Here is a 26,747-nt window from a genome sequence, read left to right on the forward strand (position 1 = left end):
ATCAGTCCCCTAGAACTTAGAACAACTTAAACCTAACTAACCTAAGGACATCACACACATCCATGCCCGAGGCAGGATTCGAACCTGCGACCGTACCAGTCGCGCGGTTCCGGACTGAGCGCCTAGAACCGCGAGACCACCGCGGCCTGCCCATTCTGCTCTCTCACTATGTCTAATGACTACTGAAGTCACTGATATGGAGTGCCTGGCAGTAGGTAGCAGCACGATGCACTTAATATGAAAAATCTTTGTTTTTTTGTGGGTGTCCGGATACTTTTGATCACATAGTGTATGTGGTGCATAAAATATGTTTTTGGGCTACCTTGTATCATTTGGAGGCAAGCATTGGCGCGCCCTTCAGTGTCGCCAATGGCTGCAGCAGTTGTTACCAATTATCTAGAATTATTTTTCCTCTGGCAGGAAATATTAAAGAGACGGATAGCGACAAATACTAAAATGAACGTGAATGCCGTGTTGCAGTTTGTAAGAACATTACTGGCCTGTCTACGTTTGCAGCACTTCAAATTTTGCGCCAAATGGAAGCACAGAGATCCGCTCGGTATTTTTCCCCCCACGTGAACACACTGGTTTCCCGGAGGGAGAGCTCCGGCATTTCAATACTGAAAGAAGCGACAGGCTGGCCGATTGTTCACCGAGCGTGGGCAGCTATTATCGCCGCTTTGCGCGTTGCGAGCGACGGCAATTTAACCTGCCCGTTACTCCGACGCTGGAGGAGAAAAAATCCACCGCGCACGACGAGTGAGGGGTGCAAATACAAACAGGATTTGCGATGAAGTGGCGGTTCGGCAGCCAATAACTGCACAGGGAAACAAAAGTGGTAGGCCTCTGGAACCGACCGTCCCCAACGCCCCCCGCCTAGCCGCGTATCCTCTTGGCGTCTGCCGCGGCAGTGGACGCAAGCTGTGAATTCCACGCACTCATTCTGCTGCGGTTTTAATCAAGGCACACAGTACGTGAACGGAGGTCCACAATGCCAGGTCGTCGGTTGTGATGCTGCTGCCAATGTGTCAGAGGAACGACTGACAGGATGGGGAGGGGGGGAGGGAGGTTGGGTGGAAGGCAGGAGGGGGGGGGGTATGAAGGTATTGCGGAGGCGTGAGGGGGGGAGTGGGGGAGGAAGCCCCCACCATTCCGGCTGAATGAGGACCGGCCACACACGTGCGCGGCCGTAGTATGGATTCCAATTATTGCGACCGAACAGTTCCGCGGGATCGGCTGCGGGCAGCACCGCTGTTTGCAACTTGCAGCATTTGCTGCTACTCCAGCCATCTCGTTAGCGAGTGCTGAAACTGTGGGGGCGGCGGCGGCGGCGGGCCGATGCGAAGCGGCCCGCGGCTGCCTGGCGTATACAAAGGCAGCAGGTGCCGGCCTGCTCCTTGTTACGTGGAACACCCGGGACTTCCGCCCCCACCTCGCTGTAATGGATATTTGTGGCACTGTGCGCGCCCGTACTCACCCCAACATTCTCTCTCTCCCTCCCTCTCTCTCTCTCTCTCTCTCTCTCTCTCTCTCTCTCTCTCCACCCCACACACACCTGCACGCGCACACACGTAACGGGTGGTTCACCTCCTTAATTAGCCCTCCCGGCAGAGCGTGAAGAGATATGCCGAGCTACAATTAGTTCTTGCTTCCCGTGGACGAGGTAGGGTAGAGGGTATGTGTGTATGGCAGGAGCGTGCCTTACCAGTGGGTCACCGCTCAGCTGACACAGGTCGTCTGTCAGAATCTAGAAAGCATCTATATGAACGAGCACGCTTCCGTGTAGGGTGTGTTTATTCGGCGCTCTTCCCTCTATGTTGTACCGCTGTAGACCGGAATACTGTATTAGTGCTGACAAGATGAGACATTCACGTATAGGAATACCGCTGCAGAGTTGTCGCAGAACACAGCAGAAATGGAAGGATACGACAGATTATAGGAGAAAAAGACAGTTTTCTTAGCGCCACTGATTGAAAAGATTTACTTGCTATGACCACTTGCAAAGAATGGGTGATAACTGCGAGCCAACAAGATCTATGAGTGGACATAAGCTGAGCGAAGAAAACGTGGAAAACCACCTGGATGACGGATGGACGATGATAATGATGTGATGAGGAGGAAATCAAAACCCTTCAGTAATAAAAATGAACAGGTAGGAAACCAGAAACTGAGAAGTGGAAAAAGACACACACACACACACACACACACACACATAAAATCTTCAGCTTCCCCTACCTATGGGTATAATGCGACCTGTTCGCCCCACCCCTGACCATCCTGTCAGTCGTTCCTCCGGCGCATTGGCAGTGACTTCAAAGCCGGCCGTTGTGGCCGAGCGGTTCTCGGCGCTTCAGTCGCAGGTTCGAATCCTGCCTCGGGCATGGATGTGTGTGATGTCCTTAGGTTAGATAGGTTTAAGTAGTTCTAAGTCTAGGGGACTGATGACCTCAGATGTTAAGTCCCATAGTGCTCAGAGCCTTTGGAGCCAGTGACTTCAAAAACCAGGTCCAACATTTTAAGAATCTCTCGCTGTCTGTGTGCAGCGTATTAGTCCTACAGAAAGAAAGAACACGACCTTTCAGTAGGAAATTTAATGTTGTTAAATTTAGTACTGTGGTGCATTTTTTCTGGAGGCTATGGTCTCCGAGTTATTCAAGAAAAACATATTTAAAGCCTCTTTTTTCGTCTGTCTTAAATAATTCGAGAACGTGTCCCAGTACAAAATTTAACTACATTAAATTACCTACAAAAATGTCCCTCTCATTTTTCGTATACGACTAACAGTTTGCCCGTAGCAAGCGAATGAACATTAAAATAATGCGCGTTGTATCTGAAGGTGTTGCGGGTTGCATGAAACCGATAGAGGGACAGCTGAATCTCCCTACTTATAATGAGACTGCACTGGTGCGACTCATTCTTCGGTACTGGTCGAGCGATTGGGATGACCCCGCTTGTGGTATTAAAGGAGGACGCTGAAATAAAGCAGAGGTGTGCTCCTAGATGTGTTACTGCTAGGTTTGATCAGCACGCGCATATTACAGAAATCCTCTGTGAACTCAGAAATGAATCCCTGGAGAAAAGACGACGTTCCTTTCGCGAAACGCTGTCGACAATTTTTTTTTTTTTTTTTTTCGTTCAATTGGTCCCGGAGCATTATACACGTCATGATATGACATCTTGAAAAGGAAAGGTCCAGAGAAGCCGTTCTCAAATAACCTGGTAATATAACATTGGTGAAACCATATACACATATAGCGGCTGTGACGGCGCTGCCGAAGAGTCGGAGAAATGAGTGAAAGGACAGAACCAGCATTTGTGGCTGATTGAAGAACGATTCTACTGTCGCCAAAGTACATTCCCCAGTAAGGACTACTAAGAGAAGATAAAAAATATTGGGACTCATACAGAGACACATAACACAATCGTTTCTCCATTGTTGCTCTTGCGAGTGCAACAGGAAAAGAAATGACTAATAGTGAGTTCTACATGGTACCCTCCAACATGCACTGTATGGTGGCTTGCAGAGTGTTTATGTAGATGCAGATAAAGATCTTTCGACAACTCTGCTGTAGGCTGTAGATACGCGATAGCAGCTAGACCTGGAGCTACAGATTGGGGAACAGAAAAAATTTGGAGACTGCACGGAAAAGACGGGGAAAGTCTATTTGAGTAGAAAACGTGTTTATGGCAGATTTTGATGGCCAGCTGTCGGTACTACAAGGTAATTAAAATAACGTTCAAATAACACGATACAAAGGGTTTTCCTTTTAGTGGTATCGGAAGGAACGTTGTAAGTCGGTCTTCTGGTTTGCAGTACACCTTTTAGATCAGTTATGTTCCGGCTGCAAATCTACCTATTTAAACAAATTAGTTTCTGTGACACTAATTGCTCGTAGAAGGCCTAGGCATGACGATTCCATTGCCAGATATTGCTCTTTGAGATACATTGTAAGAACCAAACGAAATGATACCATCAGTGAAATTCCTGTTGGCGAAAAGGTCTTGATTGCTTTGCGTAGAATTATCGTTTTACTGTTTCAGCATTCATCAAATGTCTAGCAGTAATAAAACATTTTATACTTACACAAAAATGGTTCAAATGGCTCTGAGCACTATGGGACTTAACATCTGAGGTGATCAGTCCCCTAGAACTACTTAAACCTAACTAACCTAAGGACACCACATACATCCATGCTCGAGGCAGGATTCGAACCTGCGGCCGTAGCGGTCGCGCGGTTCCAGGCTGAAGCACCTACAACCGCTCCTCCATATCGGCCGGCTATACTTACACAGAAAATTTTGGGAATAAAGGAGCGAATTAAGTTATTAGTTTTTTGCACAGTTATATGAGTGAAATCCTTAATCTAGAAGTAAAGATTCTTGTAATATTCTGTGATTCTTGCTCAAGACAGAATAAGAAGTATGCAATGTTCATACACCGTCAGTATTTCGTTCATACCATTAAGACATTAGATAGTGTCAAAACAGTATTTCCAATAAGAGGACACTCTCGATAAGAAAATTATTGGAGAGTTATCAAAGACCGGTGTTAATGCTTTTGAAACCGTAAGAGTGAATTCAAAGTTCTGCTAAGTCATTGTTGTTCAACAACAAAGTGTCCGAGTTTGGACGACCTTTTTAAAAGCATGTTACAAACCGAAGTCTTCGTGCAAGACAAGACCGCTCAGAAAAGCTGTGGCTGTGAGGGAAGATAAGCTGTTCAAATACAGGATTACTTACAGTGGAGGTTGAACACCAGTACGTTTGGAACATTCTGTTGGTCTGCAGGTAGACGTCGAGCCGAAGTAGGGACGTGACAAATTCGTGTGGGCTCAAGGACCATATAATGGTAAGAAAATTTTTGGAAGGTAAATGATGATTGTTTTGCAAATAACTATAATTGTGTTGGTATATTTTTAGAGCTCCTGCCAATATCTTACGTAAAATACATTTTCAAAAACCCAAACAGTTTTGGGGACAGGCTACCACATAACGAACCAAAATCCAAGACTACCAAAAAGTAACTGCAAGTGCTAAACAAAACAGTGAAGCGACGAAAGCTTACCAAAAAGTGATTGGCATGTCACGTTCTTTCCGTGGTAAAGTTGTACTTCCTTTGCATTTACTATCTTTTTATGATAGAAATTTCAGTTGTCATTCTTTTGTAATATATATCCTCTACAATAATTAAATTTAGCATGAACATCTATTTCCTTTGCATTTACTGTCTTTTTATCATATCATTTCAGTTGTCATTCTTTTGTAATATCATCATCATCAGTTATCTGCTATATTAGCAGGTCCTTTGCCTCTCCATTTTCTGCGATCCATTGCTTCCTTCTTAAGGCTGCTGTATGTTGTACCGTCCATCATGTCATCCAGTATCTGGAATCTCTTCCTTCCTCGCTTCCTTTTCCCTTCTACATAACCTTCTAAAACTGTTTTTATCAGTCCGTCATTTTTTCTTAATATATGCCCAATCCAATTTCTTTTTCTTCTCTTTATTACATCTAGTAACTGCCTTTTCTCTCCCACTCTTCTCAGTACCTCTTCATTTTTTACTCTGTCCATCCAACTTATTCCTTCCATCTTCCGCCATGTCCAGATCTCAAAAGCCTCCAGCCTTTCTCTGTCTTTTTTCCTCATAGTCCATGTTTCGGCGCCATATAGAAGAACACTCCATACAAGACATTTTATGAGTCTCTTTCTGAGTTCTCTGTCCATACCGCTGCAGAAGATTCTCCTTTTCTTATAAAACGCCTCTTTTGCCATTGCTATCCTTGTTTTAATTTCTGTGGTGCACTTCCAGTCGGTGTCTATTCTGCTTCCAAGATACTTAAAATTTTGCACCTGTTCTAGTTTTTCTCCATTCAGCACAATTTTTAGTTCCTTATTTCCTCCTTATTTGTAATATATATCCTCTAAAATAATTAAATTTGGCATCATAATTATATTAGTTACACGCGGTTGATGAGATTCACGTTTTGTTTTTTTTTTCTAATGTTGAAGGTTTAAAACGCATCTCATGAGCAATGTTCAAAATGTAACATACCCTGTTTCTTCCGTGGGCTCTGTATCTTCTGCAAATAAGATTGAGCGTACTCCTTATTGTAGACTGGCGACGTTCTCGGAAGCTGCAAATTTGGAATTCGAGTGAAACAACTGATGTGTGAGCAAAATCACGATTTGTCCAAGCAGCAGTTCAAATGGTTCAAATGGCTCTGAGCACTATGGGACTTAACATCTGTGGTCATCAGTCCCCTAGAACTTAGAACTACTTAAACCTAACTAACCTAAGGACATCACACACATCCATGCCCGAGGCAGGATTCGAACCTGCGACCGTAGCAGTCGCGCGGTTCCGGACTGAGCGCCTTAACCGCTAGACCACCGCGGCCGGCCAAGCAGCAGTTCTCTGCAGAATTACGACTCTGATCTGTGTTTGGCAGTGGTGTCGGTAAGCCTCGACGTTTTCGTGGCGAGTTTCAGGCACTCCACTGCAGAGGACCGTGGCGAGGAAAGAGACGAGAGAAAAATAGAGAGAGAGAGAGATAGAGAGAGAGAGAGCTGAGAAGTAGAGAGTGGAATAGTCTCATCGAGCGTTTACTTTTACTCGGCTTTGCAGAAACATCTCCAAACTGGCGAATGAGCAGTAGTCCGTCGGGAGAGGAAACACTATAACAAGTAATATACAGTGTTGAAAAAAAAAAAAAAAAAAAGAGAACGAAGGGAAGGAAGTGTGGCGAGAGTGTAGCGTGGTAGGCGGGCGGCGGGGGAGGCGGAATGGCCGCGCGTTAACTCGCAACTGACCCAAGTTTTAATTGAAAGCGGCCCGCCGCCGCCGCACTCGAGCAGACAGTGGTACGTTCTTTTTCCGGGCGCCGCCTCGCGCTGGAGCGCTGGAACGCGGCGCGCCCCGGCGCCTGCCTGGGACAGCCCGTCACACGTCTTCCAGCGGGCCGGCGCATCCCTGCCTTCCCACGCCGCGCCGTCCTGTACGCTGCACGGTAGTTTTACGGCTCCAGATGCACCGCGCTGCAAACTTGCACACACTCGTCAGCCACGGAAGTACTGGCTGCAACATGCAGGCAGATCGACCCTCGGATGCACGAATGGCTGGACTCGCAAAGCTGCTCAAGAGGGGTGTGTAAACCCCTACCGTAAGACAGTTCATTAAATTACAGCTGCAAAATACAAACGCGAATTCTTTACAGACGAATGGAAAAACTGGTAGAAGCCGACCTCGGGGAAGATCAGTTTGGATTCCGTAGAAATGTTGGAACACGTGAGGCAATACTGACCTTACGACTTATCTTAGAAGAAAGATTAAGGTTGGTTGGTTGGTTGGTTTGGGGAAGGAGACCAGACAGCGTGGTCATCGGTCTCATCGGATTAGGGAAGGATGGGGAAGGAAGTCGGCCGTGCCCTTTCAGAGGAACCATCCCGGCATTTGCCTGGAGCGATTTAGGGAAATCACGGAAAACCTAAATCAGGATGGCCGGACGCGGGATTGAACCGTCGTCCTTCCGAATGCGAGTCCAGTGTGTAACCACTGCGCCACCTCGCTCGGTAAAGATTAAGGAAAGGCAAACCTACGTTTCTAGCATTTGTAGACTTAGAGAAATCTTTTGACAATGTTGACTGGAATACTCTCTTTCAAATTCTAAAGGTGGCAGGCGTAAAGTACAGGGAGCGAAAAGCTATTTACAATTTGTACAAAAACCAGATGGCAGTCATAAGAGTCGAGGGGCATGAAAGGGAAGCAGTGGTTGGGAAGGGAGTGAAACAGGGTTGTAGCCTCTCCCCGATGTTATTCAATCTGTATATTGAGCAAGCAGTGAAGGAAACAAAAGAAAAATTCGTAGTAGGTATTAAAATCCATGGAGAAGAAATAAAAACTTTGAGGTTCGCCGATGACATTAAAATTCTGCCAGAGACAGCAAAGGACTTGGAAGAGCAGTGGAACGGAATGGACCGTGTCTTGAAAGGATATAACATTAACATCAACAAAAACAAAACGAGGATAATGGGATGTAGTCGAATTAAGTCGGGTGATGCTGAGGGAATTAGATTAGGAAATGGGACACTTAAGGTAGTAAAGGAGGTTTGCTACTTGGGGAGCAAAATAACTGATGATGCTCGAAGTAGAGTAGATATAAAATGTAGACTGGCAATGGCAAGGAAAGCGTTTCTGAAGAAGAGAAATTTGTTAACATCAAGTATAGATTTAAGTGTCAGGAAGTCGTTTCTGAAAGTATTTGTATGGAGTGTAGCCATGTATGGAAGTGAAACATGGACGATAAATAGTTTGGACAAGAAGAGAATAGAAGCTTTCGAAATGTGGTGCTACAGAAGAATGTTGAAGATTAGGTGGGTAGATCACGTTACTATTGAGGAGGTGTTGAATAGGATTGGGGAGAAGAAACGTTTGTGGCACAACTTGACTAGAAGAAGGGATCGGTTGGTAGGACATGTTCTGGGGCATCAAGGGATCACAAATTTAGCATTGGAGGGCAGCGTGGGGGGTAAAAATCGTAGAGGGAGACCAAGAGATGAACACACTAAGCAGATTCAGAAGGATGTAGGCTGCAGTAGGTACTGGGAGATGAAGGAGCTTGCACAGGATAGAGTAGCATGGAGAGCTGCACCAAACCACTCTTAGGACTGAAGACCACTACAGCAACAACCGTAAGACAAATACAAAACATTGCTACTAAAAGAAATTTTAACAATTTTTATAGATGTTGGTGACACAGAATGGGTAAGAAACGATTTTTTATGATATTGTGACTGTTATTCTAATATCGTGTGATATATAATATTATAATGTACTCGTACGTTTCAGTTTTCCAGAGACTGGATAACTATCTCAGTTTCACTGTACCAGGCCATAAGATTTGATTATTAAAGATAAATCTCTCCACAAATAATTTCACTGCGTTCGTTGTGCATTTTTTTGTGCATTTCCAGATTTTTTGATCATTTTTTTTCCTGCCTAATTGATGTGGCCACATAATTCATCTCCTTTTTGGTGATCTTACTGTTTCCGTAATCTTCGACGTTGGTGAGCCGTCCACGGCTTGTAGAACTTTCTTTTAAAGGTGTCAGTTCTTTACTCTCTACTCCGTATGAGAAAATTCTCCTTTTATTAGATGTACGGTCCTTGTAGATGAGAAAATCCCGTGAAAAGAACCACAAGACATTTGTTGCTGCTACATGTAATAAGTTGTCCACAAGACAAAGATGACAAATTACCATCTTCTCCCTTGCCCTTTCGATATGCATGGACAAGAGAATTCATCTCGTAATCTATATTCGTTATAGAACTAAACCTCTCACTTTTTTTTAGGTCCTTCATCTATAGTGGTGCTCTGGTGCAGAGAATTTGGCAATATCGCACTTTTTTTCTTTCTTTTTTTCCACGTAGCGTACAACTGTCAAATTATCTTTCAAATCTGAATGATGATAAAATTTCTCTGGACGCGCAAATCCACCAGATTTTCTTTTTTGACTACCTTTTACCGATTTTGTCTGCTCCTATGTTGCTGACTGTAGGTAGTGACTTTGTCTATTGAGTTCCATCATGACTGATAAGGACATCAGCAATTCTGTAGTCTGTGCCACCTGATTCCTCACTTCCTTTTTCAATTGGTACGTTGGAAGGTGCAATGTGATTGTCCTGGGTGCATCTGTGTATGAATCTCTACAGTCGTTTTGGTCAGAGAAAGCTTCATTTTCAAACCAGTCAGTAATGACATCACTTGTGCGGACTTCGGATGTTCTTTTGTCTTTCATAGGTAGGACTGTCCATGTGCAAAGGAAATAGAATTATCTTACATAGTTATCGTGTTCATGACACTAAAGTTATATGTATTGAAACATTTCCTTAGAAAAATTAATGAATTACTGTGCTGGTAAACCTCTTACGTTATTTGATTTTCAAACAGCTGAGCAGAACTGAACGTAATCAGACATTTCTCTCTTTACTTATTCTGATCAACACTAAACTGACACACAATATTTTTAGCGCAACGGAATCTGACTTTCAATAATCCCCACAAAAGAATGGCCCTGACTAACAATAACCTATACCTTTCTTGAATCACTTACCTCACAAAAATCTTCGTTACTCGAACTACTGCAGTACAGCGAGTGCCACTACTGCCAGCTAAATAAAAGATTCTAACTACTGAAGGCACTAACTGCTGATAGGTATAATCAGCAAATAAAAGATTTTGATAGAGAACATACAATACATTTACCTTAATAATGTTCAAACGTCATCATATATGTGTGTGTGTGTGTATATATATGTATATCAGTTTATGTTATCCAATATTACAAATTTAATCTTTTTGTTGGACACACGTCCAGATCGTCCGCTCTCAAAATTCTGCCATCTCTCTCCCCACATCCACCACCGCTGACGGCTCACCTCCAACTGCGCAACGCTACGCTCTGTTCACATCCAACTGCCCAACACTACAATAGCAAATATTCCAACAATGCAAACCAGCCACAGACTTCACACAGCACAGTCAGTGATTTTCATATAGAGCGCTACGTGACGTTACCAACATAAAAAATTAAACAGCCTACTTGCAGTATATACCAAATACTTTGGCATTTGTAAAATACACTTACCTTCGTAATAATACTCTATTGCAGCTTTCACACCATTTCTGTCCTCTCAGTAAGAAACGTAACTGAGCACAAATGGTAATTGTTATCAGTAACTTCCCACTTCTCCGCACAATTCAGATCAATGAAAAGCAATCTATTCGAAAGACTTTTAATTTTTAAGATGCCAAAAGACCCCTGTCATGCATTAAACATGTAGGATTAAAATATTCATAAAATAAAGTAATTAATTTGACTTGCAGTGAATAATGTTTTTTTCCAAAAGAAAGTCAGTCGCATCCGCAACGATTACATAGGACATCACTTAAAATACACTGATTTTAAGATAATTTATGGAGAAAATGAAAGGTTGTAGGGTCTAAAAAACCCCTGTTCTGTATCCGAGGGTTAAAACTGTGTGCTGTCACTCGAATCAGGAAACGTGACTTTCGTGGAAAATGTCCTTGCCAACTGAGCTATCCAGGCACCACTTCCCTACTTTCCAGAAATTCTAGTCCAGCTAGACTGCTTTTTTTCCGTCAACCCTCAGAGTCGTTGACGAAGGCCATCTCCTATAATTCCGTTCTTCCTCTTGTTAGTGTTTTCCACCTATTTCTGTCCACCTCGACTCTAAGGAGAATACCATCATTTATTTTCAGCATACTTTTCTAGCACCAGTTTTCCCACCGTCCACAATCCACTACCATATGTGAGTTACCGATACTAATACTTTTCTTCTATACTAATAATAAAGCCATGAAACCACGTCTGTCTGTCTGCCTGTTTAATCTCCAGAATTACTGGAGAAAATTTCATGGCAAAAATAAGATAGTATTTCATCAAAATCAGAACATGGAAAATATGTTACTGCAATTCAAACTTCTACCTAAAATCGGCTGCCTAGAGTAGTAGTTGCGATGTTTAATCATCACGTCGAAGTGCGCAAAGAAAAAAGATAACACTGTTTGTTTCATAGTTCACCATAGAACCAATAGATGATGTTCTTAGGGTATTTTATTTATTTATTTTACTTCGGTGAGAATTGTTTTTTCGAAAGATTACGTCACTGACAGAATTAGGTGTCGTTATGTTGTCTTTACAAAGGCAAACTGATACCGAATTTAATTGGCTAGGATATAGGGGAACTCGGGGCGGAACGGGATACTCAATGTTTAACAATTTTTATAATATAAAGGAACACAAGTAAACACTTCTTAAAGTGATAAAAAAACACCTTGTAGTGTAACCTAATGTACTTTATTTTAAAATCACTTAAAACAATACTTTTGCATTTTTTACAATTTTTCAAAGAAAGTCTTGCATATTTCCCGTTCCGCCCCACCCAAGGGGCAGAATGGGATAAGGGTAATTTTTGTTAAATTATTGCATAAACGTTGAATTTGAATTACGAATATCGTATTAAACTGTGACAAAATGTTGTATAACAGGCAATCAGACTAAGGAATGTGTAATTTAAACAATAAAAAAGTCGTTCTTCAAAATAAGAAAATATTTTAATGTCATTCTGAAAAATGTACAGTGCTTAATAACCACCAAACCACTAACTATTAGCCCTTTCGACAATAGTCTCAAATCAGTACTTCCTCTTCATCTTCACTGCCTATGCCAGCACATGAATTGTGTGCCCACTCTGGCATGCGACCCAGCCCTCATTACAAACAGAGTACAAGTCCCCACAGTAGAGACACTCAGCATTCTCTCTCTCTGATTCTCTCTTCTCCATCATCTTCTTCCTTTTATTTTTCTCAAGGTCTTTGATGTCGTCTGTTTTTTGGGTGTACAGTTTGATATTTTTGCCTTAAGTTGCACTGCACTTGACGTCTGTCCTGACATTGTTTATAATTGTGCACCCTCCTCCTTTCTGTAGGCCTACTTTACGTGCGACAGCATTCTGCAATTCCTTCTTATAGGGAGAATCTGTTAATACGACGGTTTTTCCATTTCGTCTCGTAGTCCACCGAGTATTTTGGCAGATTCGTGGGATTGGAATGACAGCCTCGGGCGATATCTGGAAAGCTGAGTTGTTCGGCGAACATTGCTGCTTGGGAGAGTCTGGCATCCATGAACATCCAGGCTGGGTTTGCTTTCTACTTGCATCTAAGTATGACGGGGCAGAACGGGACACTATCCCATTCTGCCCCGTCCCGTTCCGCCCCAAGAGCACTTGTGAGGTTAACAACTTTTATGGAGTGTAATTACTGACGTATTTAAACGCATTAAATAACTAAAGTATAACAAATGCCATGCACTTCAAGGGAATGTCATTTTAGGGTATACAATTAACAGTTAACAGCTTACCTGGCGTTGGAATTCACCAAACGTTAGAGCAACGCAAACGGTAACGTGACGGACAACAATTCACTTAGATCTCGCACTTCAAACTAAATCAGAATGGCTGCCCTCACTTCCCTTCCATTCGGAGAAATAGTTACATGCCCATACAACAGGTTGCAACATTGTCCAGTCTAGAAAAGAGCAATTTCCCTTTGTGCCCCGCTATCCCGTTCTGCCCCGAGTTCCCCTACGGATTTACTGTCTTCCCTTTGTGTATTAAAACTTTGCGACATTGCTTTCCTTCTTTCGATAGATTTTACTTATGTTCTTTGACAGGAACAGCTTGCTTTGTGATTTGGGTGCCTACGCATTAATTTTTTGTTTCGATTGGTTTGTAAAAAAATACCTCAAAAACAATCAAGTCCTTCTGAATACACTAGAATGGCTGAGAGACCGAGGAAGATGTGGTGAATATCATGAGGCGAGGACGTCATGCAGAAGGTTACTTCTCTCCATTGAAACATCATAGAAGGGGAAATTTTTATGGTATGTGGCGCTGGGGAGGGAGTTTTTATACCCCGAATCCCACTAATTTTTAACCACTTACCACTTCACTTTAAAAGTGTGGAATTTGTAGTGAGCTCAGCCATGATCAGAAAAAAAGCACAAGTGCAGACTCTGCGTTTTGCATGCGTAGATCTTAGTGTTAGTTGCTTTTCGCATGGCCTGCTCTACGTCGCTCCCTCCAACGATCGTAAAGGAAACAAGCTCTTTCTTCATGTCCCACTACTCCAGGAATTGCATAGAAATAAGCTGTATAACTCAAAAATATATTCCAAGCACACGAAGTCTAGAGCACAGTTATCAATAAATAACCGAGCTACCCGGGGTTTCTTAGACAGTTACTAAATAAACTCCCTGGACCAAGATTAAACACTAGACACAATTCGCCGATGCACCGTTCTTTTTAGAATTGTGACTCGGTATAGTCATAGGGTGGAGCCATAAGTGTCTGCTTTCATGCACGGGAGCTAAACTCGCTATAGAAATAGTTGTAACATGTTATCTGTGAGTCTAATTGTCGCGGAATTGACGTATTAAAACTTTTCAGTACAAGCATGTTGAAATAAAACAGAATTATAATACGAATTAGGAAAAAAGGATTATATTCTACTCAACACTTCATGTGATATGAAAATGAAGTGGTTCACTCAATCAGTAAAACCTGAGTTCCAAAAGAAAACAAAAAGTGTTTTAGCACAATGTTAACTGATTTTACTCACGTGGTAAATGGTATGTCACGGTGTCGGTTGTTATCAGATATTCATGCGTAGAAGCATTTCACTGAAGCGTTATGGACGTGTTAGGTTTCTTAGACACATCTGATTTCGGAATGTGTGTACAGAAATATGATATTTATTGTATGAAAAATTGACAGCAATCAAGTGCAGTTTGAGGATGATGACTCTAACATTTCCCTTAACAAAATAATTCGCGCTGTGTTTTCACGAGTTGCGTCATCAACGACACAGGGATATGAAAAGAAAGAACTGTTTTGGTGTAATTTACTTCAAGATTAGTAATTGGATGTATTCAATATGTGGTCAATGTTACCATTTTTCTGAGATCTGACTGATTAGAAAGCAGTATAAATAAGAAATGAAACCGAAGAGAATCAGTCACCGAAAAGTTTAGCCCGTCTAGTTAGAGCTGTTTCTCTCATCATCAAAGAACATATCAAACGGCCACGGAAGACGTCACGCCGGGTGAGCTGCTGGCGTGATAGTCGATGGCATGTGAAGGAGCGATTCTGGGAGGATCTCGAAAGGCCGATAGAAAATAAAACTGCGATACGAACAGTATTGCCGCGCCGGAAGATTCGAAAGCCGTATATAAAGATAGCGCCTTAATTTATGAGAACTTGGCTATTTGCCTATAACGTATCAGATCCTTCAAATAAAAGGTGTCCCCCATAAAAGCCTTAACGCGAGGAATATCTGACGTAACGGCGAGCGGGCGGCCCATATCGTAGACGCCCGAAAGATCTTCCGCGGAATATATATTTCACGTGGCATAATCTTAAAGCCGCATTACGGGAACTATTACATATTTTACGACTTCCTCGCTCCGCGCCTGACCCGCGATATATATTATACGACTGGCAACGGCTGACCCGGCCGAGCGGTGTCTGGAGCTCTGGGGTAGGGGGTGTGTTTGCCGCCGGCAGCACCCACCGCAAGCAGGCGCTTAATCCTGCAGCGGGCGTTACAACTGTCACCCCCTCCTACCACTGATCGGTTTATGCTCGCACGTCGGGCCACGGGAAATATAAGGGCAGAGATAGCTGCGAGAATGATACGACGCCATCAGTCGTGCCAGGGTGTAATTGACCCGCGAAGATTCCTCTGGGATCAATGAGACACGGGAGGATCTGGTAGCGAGCGAACACGAGGGAGAGGAAAGAAGGTGGAGAAGGAGAGGGAGAGAGAGAGAGAGAGAGAGAGAGAGAGAGAGAGAGAGAGGCGCCGGCGCTTCTGGTGCTGGCTGGGGCGGCTGTTTCATGAATAAATCAGAGTTTGTAGTAGGAGCGTCTCTCTGGCCGACGAGAAATAAATGGACGGAAAAAGCGAGATTGTTCTCGGCATTTATAACGGCTCAGGGCGGCGGAGGTGAGCCGGATGGATGACCCCTGCGGCCTGCGCCGTGGCGGCTGCAGCGGCGCCGCCGCTTTCTGCGGACGCGTGCTCTGGGGGGAATCCCCCGACAAGGCCGCGGGAGGGAACTTCGGCCGCTGCAGAGGCGTTTAACACGGAAACGCGGAGGCGTGACGGGTCACAAATTTTGCAACAGATCCGTGGCGGCAAAAGGGACGCAGTTGCTGCAGCCATCGCTCTGTGCTAACTGGACCAAAAGTAAGTGATTTAATCCGCAAATCTAGCCAAACATTTCATACATCCCCAACAATGATTAAGAAAAATCGTTTAATAAAAAGTGTTTTAAATCGCCATAATTAGCACCGGCGAATTAAAATTATGAAAGAGCTATAGATATATTTATTTATTACATTATGGAATTATATGATAAAATACACTATAAAATACATAAGTGTAGGATACATATTCAGATAAAACATAATACATAAACACAATAAAAAGTAACATCACAGCAGATATTTTGCGTTACACAAGTCTTCAAATTCTGACGTCCAAATTGGCGATCCATTCGAGGCAGCGCGGTGTGGCGTTGAAGAATTCAGCCCGACTACCCTGGTAGGCTCTTAATTCACAGTCCTGGGCGATGTGCTGTATTGTTTGATTAGGTGTCCCACAGTCACAGCTATGGGTGGGAAGCTTTCCCCACTTTTGTAGATTGTGAGCACGTAGTGCATGTCCTGTTCGGATTCTGTTTAGGCTTTTCCGTAGCTGTCGTGGAAGTTCAAAGCCCTTAGGTTTCTCTGATGGACAGATAAGTTCACGGTTGTCAGGGGAGACACTATCACTCCAGCTCTCGTGCCATTTATTATCCATGCTGAAGTTGGCAGCTGGCAGCTGACAGTTGTTGGGACAGTCTTAAAGGAGGATTTCTGGAGCGGAGTCGTGTTCTTTCCAAAGTTGTGGCATCTTTATGGATAGGAATTAGGGGATTATTCACTATTTTTGTGTATTCCTTCATCAGAGCTTCCTGTCTTCTCAGGGAGGGTGGAGCTATATGACTAAGTGCTGGAAGCCAATATAGTGGGGTAGACTTTATGCATCCAGTTATGGTTCTCATAGCAGCGTTTAGCGGAGTGTCCGCCTTGTTTACATGCTTGCTGGTTAACCACGCTGGTGCACAGTTCTCAGCTGCAGAGTACACTAAGGCGAGTGCAGAGGTTCGTAGTGTGTCTGCTGATGCTATAGATATAAAATTTGTAAGACACAAAATATTATTTTTCAGACTAATAGGCTTGGCTTCGTATTTTCGTGACCGTGAAAATTTTGTATATCTCAAGTGCTCTAATTTCATTCGCACTTGGAAGTTGTCCTTTTTTTAATCAAATGATATTCAGTTTTTAAGCAGTTACTACAGCTCGTAGTATGGCGTTGTATGGAGACTAAACAAATGTCGCCTAAATCAGTTATTCGCATTCATGCACTAACACCTACCACATTTCCACTTGAGAAGCAGTCGATAATTCATTAAAGAAAGTCGTGTCAAAAAATAATAACGTAGGAGTTATCACATGAACGAAATAAATAATTATTCAGACTTACATAAGTTTTCAGTGACTCATACATCTTAACAGACAAAGCCCAGTAGAAGGGAAGGTAAATAAGTATATGACAGAAGAATGCCAGACAAAAGATGGAGATCACATCACGAAGATACTGTAATTTATACCCCTTCCTCCAGATTTTGAGACACTACAGAATCGTATTTTATAGATGAGACGCCTTTATTTGGCATTAATGGCTCAGTGCTTGGTTCATTACATTTGGCAATAGTAATTTTACAAGCAAAAGAAAAACAAGAAAAAATACTGTTATATATATATGAAGATGTTCGGAAGAACAGATACCATCTTCACATAAATAAGGCGTACCGGCCAATGATCTTCGTCAGTGCGGGTGCTCTCACATTGCCCGAACTCTTACGGCAGTCAGTAGACTGACTGCCGCAAGTAACAAGTATAGTGGGCAGGGGCACTACAAATGTAGTGTGTGGACAGTAAGTAGGAAGAATGGGTCTCATGGGGAGCGCGCCAGAGTTTACACCCTGCAGTCACACTGTCCTTCGTGTCCTCGGTGGCTCAGTCGGATAGAGCGTTTGCCATGTAAACAGGAGATCCCGGGCTCGAGTCCCGGTGGGAGCATTCATTTTCAACTGTCCCCGTTGATAAATACCAACACCTGTAAGCAGCTAATGGTCTAGACTTCATTGTAATTTCAAAATACTGTTATGCCGTTATAGCATGTCAGAAATGGAAAATAGGTTCACAGTACCCTTTAAGTGGTTCAAATGGTTCAAATGGCTCTGAGCACTATGGGACTTAACATCTATGGTCATCAGTCCCCTAGAACTTAGAACTACTTAAATCTAACTAACCTAAGGACATCACACAACACCCAGCCATCACGAGGCAGAGAAAATCCCTGACCCCGCCGGGAATCGAACCCGGGAACCCGGGCGTGGGAAGCGAGAACGCTACCGCACGACCACGAGATGAGGGCTCTTTAAGTGTTAAATCTAGATAGGTTCCTGGACTGGATGGTTGCTGATGATTCATAAGTTCGTGAGTCCACACTTATTAGAGAACTTCGGGCTTTTATGTTGAATTCGAATACTTTCGTCCCCATTTGCTGAGTACCTCTACATGAGGGTAGGGATGTTGCAGCCTCCACGAATGTCCGATTTGCACCCTGCCTCACCGCTGAACGCAGGAAAAGTTTATTTCCGCGTGCTTCCGTCCTGGAATGTGATGTGACACATATGCAAAACTTGAGCGTAATTGGCGTCGTTGTTCTGGATTGAGATTCAATCAAAGTTGAGGAGATGGTCTCAGTCTTCGCCGTGCTACATGTGACAGCTCTGTCAAGCACATAGATACTACACTGCACGTCTGAAATCTAAAGTAAGCTTACGTAGCTCAGTGGTCAGCGTGTCTGACTTAGGCGGAAGACCCAAGTTCGATTCTCGGTACTGTCAGGGATTTTTCCTAGGTGTGTGGGCTGAAATTGGGTGCACACAGCCTTGTGATGCTTATTGGTGAGTTACTTGAGCGAGAAGTAACGAGTTGAAGAACTAAAAAGCTGCCAGCCGCTGGAGGACCGGTGTACTGATGCCACGTCGCTCTCTACCGTGTCCAAATAACGTTTCTGTCTGAGGACGACACGGCGGTCGATCGACCCCGTTGTCCCAACCGGACCAGAACACAGAGCTTTGTCTGCTCTCAAACATGATAATTTTTCACATGCATAATACTTACGCATGGGTTCCTATATGTAAGCGTACTCAGTGCAGTAACACAAGCTGTAGTACTATTAAATGTTGTAAAACAGATTGTTAATATTATTAGGTTTGTTCTTCGTCCTTTGAACATAATGTGCAATGATTCTTTTAATGCTTAGTAGCTGCTCTATTAAAAGGTTTCATACATTTTGTAACACAAGAGTAAGCCCCAAATTTTCAGGAAACATTGCTCTCACGTAGAGAAAAAAAAAACAGGGTAAAGTTGTGCAAAGTGGCCACCCTAAGCAAAATGTTGTTTTGCTTTCACATCATTTCATAAACATACATAAAAATATACCTGTAGAAACTGTGTCATTCTCTAAGTCTAATAGAAATGTATGGTTATTCCAATCCTTCTCTTACAGTAAAAAAGGGAGATTAAGTGAAATTCTGCAGAACGGCCACTTTTCCCAGTAGGTGATAAAATTTACCAGAGACGGAAGTGAAGATTTTGGGCCATTGTGGAGGAGATTCATCTATATAGATATACTTTGGTAGGTGTACCTTTATATAACATTTGAATTTGAGGAAGAATATTTGAATAGAGTAATAGTTTACGAAATTATCGAAAATATTAATAGACTTGCAGTTTCTAAGTTAAATTTTTTATCTTATTTGACTTTGAGAATATGTTATTGTTTAAGTACTAATACAAGATTCACACATAAACGTGTAATCATTCTCGTGACAACCAGTACATTCTTCATGGGCCCACTACTTGCAATTAGAACATCTAACCAAAGCTTCGTTGTCCTTACGGCAAGGGAAAGTTTCGTTGGAATACAAATAATCAGCGTCTTTAACTTCTTCACCAAATTCCCCAAAAAAACTGCTTTTTCTCATTTTACAAGAATCTTTCCTTATTATTTCTGCAGGTCTGGATCTTTTATCATTTTCCTCTGTTTCTGTTGACTTCCTTCCTTTCTTGTGGATCAGCTTACCTTTCTTCGACTTCGAATGACAGTTCAGTTTTGCATGGGCTCGACATTATTATCTTTGTCTTGCTGTTTTCTCTGTTTGTCGTTGACACTGGGCTAACTGTATTCTGGCGAAGGCGTGAGGTCACTTGAATTTGTTGCCCAACATATCGACTGTGTTGCCACCTAATTTACATCAGCGACGAATGTGCCTTGTCATTTAAACTCTCTTCTCCTTCACGCTCGATTACATTTTTGTCAGCATCTTTTCTTTTCTTTTCTTTTTCTTGTCTTTTCTTTTCTTTCCTTGTCTTACGACGATCAATGTCTGCTGCATTGCTTGGTAAGCCTATGAATGATATAGAGATTCTCTTAAATGATACGATGGCATCCTAACATACACCTGTTACAATAATACATAGCTTTCCCCAAGTTTTTAATACAGTAACATCTTAGTATATCTGCTTCATAAAATATTATTGTGTTGTTACCAAATCAATTGTGTTGAAACTACGTATGTACGTTACAAAAAATGTGTTCGGACACAGCGACCAACATCGCTTTGGACTGTCACGCAATAGGCCACTATGCCCAGCTAGACAGCATTACTCTAAATGTTGCGTGAATACGGAAGTACGGGACATAGACAACTCATAAAGACGTAGTTTTGTAGATTAAAGTACAAAGTTTTACCAGCATTGTAGCAATTAATTGTCACAACATTTTTTTAATAGACACCAATGAATTTGTCACTTAATTTACATCGAACGTTTAAAAACCACAAAACATTTCAACTCCAGACGAGCGCGCAGCTATGGTCACGAAACTCGCTGATAACACCAAAGCAGTATCTTTCAACAGTTTCAAGTGTTCGAGACTTTGCTAAAACACTCTCCCAGAGAAATAAAGGAAGTGCCCACTTTACTTGCCTTGGCCATTACAGCTATAGTGTGTGGACATGGGTCCAGAAACGCTTTATTTCCATTTTAGAGCTCAATAGCTACAACTCTTCAACACATTATTCATGGGAAACACACAGAACACAACGGATCAGCAGTGTGTGAAACACTTTCCTAATGAAATGTTCAAAATCCCCTCCGTTAACAAGGTGCATCCGTCGTATTGAATTCCTGATACACTGAGTAGATTTAGGAACGGAAAGCTTGGAGGCAAAGAAACTGATCCACCTCAAGTGTAATTCTGTCACCGAATCCATTATTTAGAAGCGTAGGATCAGGATCATTAACACCGAAACGAGGAGCGCTCCATCGTGCGTGGAGAATATGTTTTGTCTCTCTCGTAAAGGCCCATGTTTCTCTAAGCAAGCATCGTAAGTTTCTCCACTGACCTCTCGATGAGAGAGCGTGAGCCCCCAACAAAAAGTCACCAACAGTGCCGGCACAAACGTTGACAGAACATCTTTGTTTATGAAGTTATTGCACAATTTTGTAAGGATTCTCGACAACCTACACCTACTGACTGTGGAAATTTACAATCTGATCACGTTGAAAAGGAGTCTCATCCATGGCTATCACATTTACACTAAAGTGAGGGTTGATACATTGTTGCAAGAGCTATTCGCACAAGCATCCCCATGAAGGAAATTAAGCTGCTGATAGTGCCTGCATATGCTGTACATGGTACAGACAGACCAGATTCTCAAGCTGGACACCCTGAAAAGTCACGTGGTCAACATTACCTGTTGCAGCTTATTGTCCTATGCTGGCCCTAGGATTGTCGTTAACTGCACGAAGTAGTTCCTTCTCTAGCTGACGTGTCCCCATTTTTCTAGGACTCCCCCAGACAGAGTAGAAGGCTTAAAAGCTCCAAACTCCTCGTAAGACAGCGTTTTGAACATTTCATGTAAAATACAGTTACATGTAACGCTCGTACATTTTGTTTCTGTTTGTTTCCGTTGATTAATTTGATTATAAAAGATGTAGAAAATGAGCTCTTACGGGGCAATTAAGCGTTTCCTTATCCATGCCCATTTGATATTTTTTGGCTTCGTATGTAGGGAATGTTACCTGAAATTTCCGCTGTACCTCTTTTGTATACCTGTATTTGTTTCTAAATATTCTACATCTTCGCATAGAATCTTCTTGGCTCGGAGCACTATGGGACTCAACTTCTGACGTCATTAGTCCCCTATAACTTAGAACTAGTTAAACCTAACTAACCTAAAGACATCACTAACATCCATGCCCGAGGCAGGATTCGAACCTGCGACCGTAGCGGTCTTGCGGTTCCAGACTGCAGCGCCTTTAACCGCACGGCCACTTCGGCCGGCCATCTTCGCATAACTTAAACTACAATGTGCAGTTTTCTCATTCAACTTCTTTTCAGATTTCTCTTCACGTTCTATCCCTGTAGCAAAACTTCGAATTTCCAGTTACGCAACATGCAGCATCAGATCCAGTAAAAGCTGTTTCTGTCTTACCTGACTCAACTCAATAAAAAATTGTTATCAGATGTATAATATGAACTCCCAAAGCCTCCGATTTTTCCTATTTCATCAGTCAGAAACATATCAAATTTCCATGTCTTTTGCAATATAAATTCCCACGACGTAAAGAATGGCATGTAGGTCTTCTCTGTAGAAAAATGTAAATGGATACACGGATTGAAATGGTGCCTTAGACTACACCATTATTGTATGTTAGTTGGATTCAGTCGCATTCTGCAGACACCTGGAGCCAGTACTGTGTAGGTGTGTGATGTGAAAGATCAGTTATTTAGTGGTATTTTCCAGAAAAATAATTTACAGACAGGATACTGGAAAACTAAAGATTATTTACTGGGGAGAGACTGGTCACAAAACACTGTTACGGCCTGTACGTGAACTTTCAGGTATATGAAATGTGTATCAGTTACAACAGGGGAACTTCTTTTTGTAACGCGAGGTTTTTATGATTTTGGCTATTTTGATGAAGCAGCCAGTTACGGATTGTAAAGCAACCACTTCCTACGATAAGGGTATGAGAAATGGAAAGAATCATCTAGAAAAGAACAGGTAAGCGTGCATTTAAATGCACGACAAGCGTTATCTAGGTATAGTATTTGTGGTTTATTTTTGTACGCTGTTTGTGAATTTGTTGTGTGTCTGAGTATGATACGTATCTCTCACTTGTTCCAAAATTAATTTCTGTTCTTAGAATGTGCTCATGCTGAGCTTGGCTTCACGGCACTGGCAGATGTCAGCAGCTGGTGAGATAAATTTGGCACTAACGGCCAAAGCTTTCAAGCAAAGGTCGCTTCTCCGTACGCACCACGTCGCGTTCCCGTGATGTTCCGTGAAATGTAGGCTCAATCCATGCTGTTCTGTCACATCGTACCACATCTTGGCACACTTCGAACGAAATACGCGAATCACACTGGACTCGCATTCGGAAGGACGACGGTTCAATCCCGCGTCCGGCCATCCTGATTTAGGTGTTCAGTGATTTCCCTAAATCGCTCCAGGCAAATGCCGGGATGGTTCCTTTGAAAGGGCACGGCCGACTTCCTTCCCCATCCTTCCCTAATACTATGAGACCGATAACCTCGCTGTTTGGTCTCTTCCCCCGAACAACCAACCAACCAAATACGGGAATGATTTTTAACTGTACCTTTAAGATCGGAAAGTCCATTGCTCTTGTAATATATACACAAAATGAATGTATCCCGTAACTGCCGGCCGGGGTGGCCGAGCGGTTCTAGGCGCTACAGTCCGGAACCGCGCGACCGCTACGGTCGAAGGTTCGAATCCTGCCTCGGGCATGGATATGTGTGATGTCCTTAGGCTAGTTAGGTTTAAGTAATTCTAAGTTCTAGGGGACTGATGACATCAGAAGTTAAGTCCCATAGTGCTCAGGGCCATTTGAACCTGTAACTTCCCCTTTGAACAATTTATACACGACTGTGCTTAACCTGACACACAATATTTTGTTAGCGCAACGCAATCTGACTTTCAAAAATCCCTACAAAAGAATGGCCCTGACTAACATTCAACTATACCTTTCACAAATCACTTACCTCACAAAAATCTTCGCTGCTCAAGCTACTGCAATACAGCGAGCGCCACTACTGCCAGCTAAATAAAAGATTCAAACTATGGAAGGCACTAACTACTGATAGGGATAGTTAGCAAATGAAAGATATTAATAGAGAACAAACAATGTATTTACCTTGATATCATCATATATAAATATAGCAGTTCATGACAAATTTCAAAACTCCGCCATCTCTCTCCCCACATCCACCACTGCTGGCGGGTCACCTCCAACTGCGCAACGCTACGCGCTGTTCACATACAGCTGCTGCTGCCCAACACTACAATGGCAGACAACAATGCAAACTAGCCACAGACTGCACACAGCACAGCCAGTGATTTTCATATTGAGCGCTACGTAACGTTGCCAATAAAAAAACCTAAACAGCCTACTTACAAACCTTATCCCGTAACTGAAAGTACGTCGCTCTACGAAGATAGCGATGGAGGTGAGTGGTTTAAATGTACGCCGTCAGGTTTCTAACACCATTCAATGAATTGTGAAACGTATGCACTTCTGCGAGGCTGTCTTACTGAACTATTCATGCAGAAAACACATTTGTTGATTGGTTGATTCTGGGGAGAGGACCAAACAGCGAGGTCATCGGTCGTATTCGATTAGGAAAGGACACGGAACGAAGTCGGCCGTGCCTTTTCAAAGGAACCATACCGGGATTCGCCTAAAGCGATTTAAGGAAATCACGGAAAACCTTATGACGATGGCCGGAAAAGGGTTTGAACCCTCGTCATCGCGAATGCGAGTCCAGTGTGCTAAGCATTGCGCTACCTCGCTCAGCAAAAACACATTATTTTATCCGTTTAAGAGGAATATCTTTCAGTTTCTTTCACTGAAGCAAACGAATTCACCACACTGAACTCCGACTTCATAGTGTAGGTGCACCAAAAAAACCTTTGTTACTGTTGTATTTTTAGTTTTTAAAGTAAAGAAAACTGTTTTTCACTCCCACACGAGCGAAACGAAGTGTGTGTAATTATTGTGCTATTTTGAGAATGTACATCTTGTTTTGTATCCCCGTAAATTATCAAAGGCACAATCATATTACTAACCGTACTGACTATGGTGAAATATAATCTTACTACATTTAATATATTAATGTTCGTAGCTGCGATAAAACAACGTAATGGAAAACTGAAAGTGGAAAAGAAGCAGCAAAGAAGTTCAATACGGCAGCGAGTCGAATGTCAATTGTTTCTTCTGTGGCGCTAACGGCAGCGCAGATGTTCCACATGAAATGCGACATTGTAGAAGCTCATATGAAACTGTGAAGTGCGTGCTGACCCGAAGCTTCGTTGCAAGGCGAAGAACTGCCAGAGTAATGCGATGAGTGAGTGAAGGCGTTTCCATATCGATACTTCCAAGGTAAATTTCTGAAATATTAATAGAGCTCTGGAAGGATGGAGCGCCATCTCTTTATTATTTTCAAATTTCAGACGGCCGACTCTTTTAATTATTTATAATAATTCACGTAAGTGAAAGGAGGAGAGTCTGAGGAGCAGCAAATAATTTGAAGTCCTTAATGCTTTAAAAACTTGCATTCTTCAGGTAGTGAAAAATCTATCGCTTTATGGAAAGACTGTGGATTGAGATAAATGTCTGGCTGAGAAATAACTTCGTCTTACTGCGTTAGAAACACTATGCTGAAATGTGCGTGGCGTTGTCAGCATATAGTAGCGAGCCTCGCTTGCACCCGTATACGGGGGACAGCTAATTTTTTCACCTAGATATCAGGAACAAACGATTATCGAATGAGGTTAGATATGGCATCAGTGGAAAAGACCTTTAAACAGTAGAAAAACTGTGAAGTGTGTCACACAGATCGAATGTTCAAAATATGTATAATTTAAAGCACTGTTGGATGAGAGAACTCTTTCTGTTGCTTTGTAATCGTTCTAGATTTATATACTCATTGTATGTGCGTTCCTTGCTAAGCTAGTATGTAAAACATAAAAAAGTTTATAGCCGAGATATGGGCACTATCAAAAGTTACGAAACACAATGAAACTAAATGCTAAAGAAACACAAAAGACCCCTGAGTGTCGAGTCATGTAGTGTTTTCGTTTTATTTACAAGTTTAGCAAGAGAGGTATAGCTGATGATGGTCATGTAGATAGTTACATCATAAAAGATAGAAACTGCCAGTATAGGCTGTTTTAAACTCTACAAATTATAGCACAGAAATGATTCTTTTGCGTCTTCCATGTTCTAGACGTTCCATGAGAGATACCTTGACGAATTATAACGACCTGTGACCACGGTGAGTAGTTCCACCCAGAGCGAGTGTCATTAGTAAATTCTTTAATGGTAGAGTCACATTATTTATTTTGTTTTAATGTAGTACATTGTCATGCATTTCCAAATATTTCATTTACATTATAACATGTACATGATTATTCTGAAATTTACAATTAATTTTTGACAGAGGAAAAGTAAAACCGTCCTCAGCCTATTTTCCTACCATTCCACTCTCGAATACTACGAGAGAAGAACACGAGCGAGTGTCTTATTTCTCTTATTTTATATCGATGGTCAGCTCTCCACATGTAGATGGGAGTAAACAAAATACTTGGGTATTCGGCAGACAAACTCAATGAGTGAAAAGATCCTGCAGCAACAAAAAAGGCCTTTATTTTAGCTGCTTCCACCCCTACTCGCTTAACATACCCGTGAAACTCTCTTTAAGTTTGTGATAAACCAAAAGGAGATGTCCTCATATGAACTCACTCAATGTCTTGCGTTAGTTTTATCTGATAACACACCTATAGAGGACGGACAAGCATAGTGTAGGCGGGCTCTGCCAGTAAAATCAGCTTCTGGTTCATCTTCCCCAGCACATTTAATTGTGGCAGTACAAAATAAATCACTTACTGATTACAGT

The sequence above is a fragment of the Schistocerca serialis genome, chromosome 6, assembly GCF_023864345.2.
Source record: "Schistocerca serialis cubense isolate TAMUIC-IGC-003099 chromosome 6, iqSchSeri2.2, whole genome shotgun sequence".
NCBI lineage: Eukaryota > Metazoa > Arthropoda > Insecta > Orthoptera > Acrididae > Schistocerca > Schistocerca serialis.